Source organism: Heliangelus exortis, chromosome 2, assembly GCF_036169615.1.
Source record: "Heliangelus exortis chromosome 2, bHelExo1.hap1, whole genome shotgun sequence".
Lineage (NCBI taxonomy): Eukaryota > Metazoa > Chordata > Aves > Apodiformes > Trochilidae > Heliangelus > Heliangelus exortis.
The window spans coordinates 66391978-66397781 of record NC_092423.1 but is presented as its reverse complement, the minus strand read 5'-3'; the positions used below and the strand labels follow the sequence as shown (position 1 = coordinate 66397781).

At 40.8% G+C, this 5804-nt stretch overlaps 1 long non-coding RNA gene across 2 annotated transcripts in view; it reads right to left on the bottom strand.

Annotated features, from left to right (window-relative positions):
• Nucleotides 1-2015: 2015 nt before the first annotated feature.
• LOC139792737 (uncharacterized) overlaps nt 2016-5804 on the bottom strand; it is a 145019-nt gene continuing 141230 nt past the window's right edge. Inside the window, exons 9-10 of one of the 2 annotated variants that reach the window (XR_011724379.1) lie at nt 3602-3795; nt 2016-2086 (exon numbers count right to left, since the gene is read on the bottom strand). This is a non-coding gene — a long non-coding RNA (uncharacterized lncRNA). Of the gene's footprint in view, nt 2183-3601; nt 3796-5804 lie in introns of both variants that reach the window. The other variant, XR_011724378.1, reaches the window with a different exon arrangement.

The following is a 5804-nucleotide window of genomic DNA, read 5'->3' as shown; positions in this document are numbered from 1 at the left end:
GCACTTATAATCATAGAACTGGCTGGGCTGGAAGGGACCTCAGAGATCATCAAGTCCAACCCTTGATCCACTACCGCTGCAGTTACCAGACCATGGCACTGAGTGCCACATCCAGTCTCTTTTTAAATATCTCCAGGGATGGAGAATCCACCACTTCCCAGGGCAGCCCATTCCAATGTCTGATCACCCTCTCCATAAAGAAATTCTTTCTAATGTCCAACCTAAAACTCCCCCGGCACAACTTGAGACCTCTTGTGCCCTCTTGTCTTGCTGAGGGTTGCCTGGGAAAAGAGACCAACCTCCCCTGGCTACACCCTCCTTTCAGGGAGTTGTAGAGAGTGATGAGGTCTCCCCTGAGCCTCCTCTTCTCCAGGCTGAACAGCCCCAGCTCCCTCAGCCTCTCCTCATAGGATCTGTGCTCGAGTCCCTTCACCAGCCTGGTTGCCCTCCTTTGGACCTGCTCCAGGACCTCGATATCCTTCCTAAACTGAGGGGCCCAGAACTTCAATGGGACTGCAATGCCCAGAAGAAACCTACAATTACAGCAGCCAAGAAGAGGATGAAAGTGTTGCATTTAGACACTAGGTCAGTAAGACCAGCAGCAGTGTAGCAGTAAAGAGTCTTGAAGGGGAGACGTTTCAGCTTGATACTCAGCCTATGTAGGAATTGAAGAAATAATGGAAGAGTTTAAAGAGTGGACATCCAAGAAAAAAGTACATTATTAGCAACTTGGAGAAAAAAGGGATAGTACATTGGTGGGACTGTAGAATCACAGAACTACAAAATGTTAGGAGCTGGAACGAACCTCTGGAGATCATCTAGTCCAGTTCCCCTGCCAGAGTACTACTGAGAGGTGCACCTTTCTATAGCTCCTTAACCAGACCAAAACTTTTAGCTTACATTTTTACTAAGTCCTCACTTACATAGGTTCACAAAGACATTTAATTTGGGAGATTTTTTCCCAGATGAAAGCTGAGGCTAGGCCAAATTCACAATTGAAAGAGCCATGAAATCACAATAGAAGTTACTGCTTTTGGAAAGACTGACAAGGAGCCAAGGTAGGAAAGATCATTCAAATATACTTGATGAAAATTGAGTATAATTCCAGCTGTTGCCATTTCAGTGTGATATGATCCAATCCTCCCAAAGGAGAAAAGTCCATATCAATTCAATCCAGATGTGATTAACACATCCCAAGAATGGGACATGAGAGAAATACATCTCCTAAGCAACACACCTTATCTGACTATCTCCACACTGGAAATATAAATTGCACCATACTTAAAAGAAGTGTAATAAAACAAATACGAACCTGGCTTTAACTCTTAAACTAGACGCCACTATTTGTCAGACAGATGGAGCTTGTTCTAGAGTGCTAAGGAAAATTTTCTAGTAAGAAGATAGTTTCCTTACAGGCAAATTACTAAAGAGTTCTGTCTACCTTCCCCTTGAATCCTTTGAGACACCATGACAACCCTAGCATATCAGGAGGAAGGCAGACCTTAGATGTTTTGTCTGGAGGGGGTTTTGTTCAGAGCAAATGCTTGTTTCACCAACGTGGGGCCCAATAACAATAGTATTGAAAGAGTAACTTAACTTGGATCATCAGTTAAGGTACTGATTTTGGACCCTCCATTAGATCTCTACTGGAGGAAAATTGTGGCTGGTGTTCTTATTGACATAAAGAAAAACTGATCACATAAAGTGCTGGATGCCATCAAATATGATGGTATAGGGGAGCAGGCTCTTTGTAAGACCAGGTTCCCCACTGCTGTGCAAGTCTCTCTGACTCAAATAATATTTTCTGGGTGGAAAATCCATTAGAATCCTTCCCCTTTCAGCTAGTTTCTGTTGCAAGGCTGAAAGAGGACCAACAAATCCGGTCAGTAGACCACTCCAAACCTGGTTAGCTGAAGTTAACTAGTTGAAATTTTCAGTGGAAATTTCAAAAAAACTGTGAAAGAACATACAGGCATGTGTTCACAAAGTTCAGTTTCACAATCAGATGATTCAGTTTTAACACTTATGTCATCAGATCTGGACCAGAGTACAAACAGATCACCTTCACTGAAGCCATGTCACCAGCCTACCAGACCAAAAAATGAGAACACACTTCAGTGATGACACAACACAACTGAATCTTGACCTCAGGGCAACAAATTTTTCTGGTACAGCTGGAGATCTGTGAAATGAGCAATTACACAAGAGTTCTCAGAAGTCAGAGAGGTTAAAAGAAAAACAATGAGGTATCTTCCAGAAATATATCAACCCTGTAACCTTTCTGGGATGCCAGATAAGAACCTTGACATTAGCTAATACCCTCTTGTGCAGCTGGGCTAAAACTTCTTAATTTCTTCATCATCTGCTGAAGACCTTGTCCTTTAGGATTTGGGGGAGAGAGACTGTGGGTAGGTGTGTGTGTTTGTGATAAAAAGGGGGAAAGGAGAGAGGGGATAATTTTCATGAAAGTAAGGGATGTTTTGTTTTTCTCTTCAATAATTACAGAGCTCTCTGCTTTTTTATTGTCATATCAGCAGAGGTCTGGAAGTACCAACACTCTGGCCTTGAAATACCTTCCGAATGGAGAGGTGATGGTGAATATGTTAGCCAATATTTCAGTTCACTACTTTGAATGTTTGTTATTCCAAGGTCCATTGTTCACTCACTTTTAAATATTTCTGCTTCCTACATCTGCTCCTAAAGTGATTTTATAAGTGTCTGCAAAGTAAGAACCCTCAGGTGTGACTAAGACATGTCAAAAATGATGCATGTAAACCACAGGAGCTTTGCTCAGGTTTTGGAGTATCTAAATGTCTAATAATGTCTAAATATCTAATAATAATAACAAAACTTAAAGTCACCTCCAAGTCATGATTTTATCAGTCTCTGTCATGGCGTTCCAGCACTGAAAGGATGAAGATTCCAACTCTGTTCAGCTGCTGCTTGTACAGTGGTTTCATACCTTTGAACAGCTTGGTCTCCCTCTTCTATACTTTTCCTATCTGTCCCCAAAGCCCCCGTGAGTTCCACAAGCTGCTACATAATTATTCCTCTCACAAGTTCTGTGGTTTTTCTGGAGTAGTTTCCTGAGTCCTACATCAGTGGTGTCTAGCAAGCCCTAACACCCACTGTTAAGGCACAAGGGTCTTTTTGAAGACTGTATCCCTTCAATTACCCTATTTCAGAGCAGGCAGAGCAGTGTCGTATCATAGATCCCCCACATGCAACATGGTAGATTAACTGATCTGAGGTGCTTTTTTTCTTGGCTTCTAGTCAAGCTCTGGCTCTGCTCATTTCACCAATCTTTTGAGCTGCAGCTAACTCAAAGGGTGCCTTGCTGACAGCAAAGTCCTCTCCAGTTTACACCTGAAGTCTGGTTCACTGTTTCCCATCACAGCCTAAGAAAGGCCTTTGAATCACTGTCTCCTCTGGAGAGCTGCAGGCACACCTGTGTTTTTCCAACCGCAGAGTGTTCTGAACAGAGAAATTTCAAAGGACACATAGAAATAAGAAGGTGCTGATTTACAGGTACTCTACAGCAGGAAAAGTGGGAACACTACTGAAATCTCTTACTTTAGGATGAACATTTCACTTTACATACCATATGATGAGCCCATGTGTATGCCACAAATTCCTTTCTGATTTCCAGGACTGTGGCTGGCTCTGCTCACCACTCTGCTACAAGCTACAGGTTTTTCCCAGATGTTAATAGTCTATGGGAGACCCTTTTTCTGTTGATGATGTCTCTGAGATCAAGTCCCAAGCCAGCCCATGTTGCTTCTGCAGAGCCTCAACCTGGGAAAAAAAAAAAAAAAAAAAAAGCGGGTACTCAGCTTTCATTTTAAAAAGCCTGATTTAGAATGTTCCATTACCATACATTTAATATTGTTATCTCACTATAATTTAAAGCTAAGCACAAACAAAATGAATAAAAACACCGTAAAAAATATGGATCTGTTTGGCATTGTCATACCCTTTACTTGAAAGCCAAATACTTCTTGTTTTTCCAGTAAATACACAGTATTTGGGTTTTTCTTTGAAGTTCAAACAAATTCACAAGAAATAATGGAGTTTCATGTGTAATTGACATTTCAGTTCCTAAAACTCCCAGGTATTAAGTTTTGGATCTCTGTTCGCTTGGTTTTTTTAATAAGATGAAATACTATTTAGATAAGATACTGGATAACAACTAACATCTGCCAAAATAAATAGTTAACACAACAATAGTTGAGCAATTGAAAATGATTGGGAGGCCTTTTGAAGGTAACTGAGTTTTTTTTATTAATCCCTAAGCAAAGTAACAGTAAAAACAAGTATAATATAACTCAATTTTTATCCCTTCAGCTGTTCAATTTTGAAGAAATATTGCCAAATTAGTGCTACTCAGTTGTAAAGAATTTGTAAAAATGAAGCTTTTGCAAAAAATCTCTAGACTATTAAAATACTTCCTTTCATGTTCTCAAAAGCAGAACTAGAATTAGTAAAGTGACAAACTACTTTTTACCAGTTTCTGTCTTAATAAGATAATTTCAAATAGGTATCATTCCTTTGAGTAGGCTTATTTTTCCATGTCTCATTTTCAAATATGTAGGTATGCATATATGTATGTATGTACGTCCGTATAAAGAGGAGTAAGTAGGAAAAAAGTAGGAGAAAATGGGATTTCAAGCAGAGTTTCAAATTTAATTTTTTTTTTCCTAAAGAGACTGGTCATTCTTTGGGCTGATTCTCAATAGAAATGTACAAAGATACAGAAAGGAAAACTTTCTAAAATAAAAATCTGTTAAAACAGGTAAATATATCTATATATATAATTCAACATGTCACACAAAAGAGCATGTTTGTACTTCACCCTGTCAATTGCTTTTTCAGATTCTTCGTAAGATTGTGTAAGCCATCAGCCATCACTGGAAACATCTCCTTAACATAGTGTGGACTGCACCAAATAAAATTTCTGTCCTTTAAGGGCAAGAATATTAAAGCCTATGGCAACAGACTGCTCAGCTTCAACTGGAACACACACAGAGAGAAGTAAGAAGGCTTGGACATCTCATTAGAGGTGAGAGTTTGGATAGACATGAAACAAAACGTGTTACATTAAGAAGGGTATTTTAGAGAAAAGGCTTGGAAGCTGCCTAAAGGAAGAGTTAAGGAAACAAATAGCCACCAAGAAAGCAAGGTGATCCAAAGATATTGGTGTGAGATATTGTCCTGGTTTGGGCCAGGATAAAAGTGATTTTCTGTCTTGTACTTTTGCTTTTAGCTAAGTCTCCTGTAAGTAGTTGCACTTGCTGAAATTAACAGCAAGTTTCTCAGTCAGTGTCTGCTTCTAGGACTGATAACACTTGATGTTTATAGTTACTGCTAGAGACTGGTGTGCAGAGCCAAGGACACTGCTCAGCTCTGAGGAAAACATAAAGAGGTCCCAGCTGCATCCCTCCTTTGGGGAGGAACGGACAAGACAGATGCCAGAATTGACCAAACAGAGTATTCCATCCCATATACATCATACTCAGTATAAATTTGAGGGATCACGAGGGCCAAGCCAGATTTCCTGCTTCCAGCTGCCTGCCCTTCCTGCCTCTCCTGCTTCCCTTCCTTCACCCGGCATCCTGGAAGGATCCCGTCCATTCGTCTGCCTGTGGTCCTGATCCGTGCCAGCCCTTATCTGTGTGTTCCTGCCTCCAGTTCCCAACTGCTGCCAACTCCAGGAGTCCAGCCTGGACTTTCCCAGGGCTGCCCTGCAGCCTCAGTGGTGACGTGAGAGCTATTGGGGGAAAGGGGGGAGGAATGTGGTATCCATT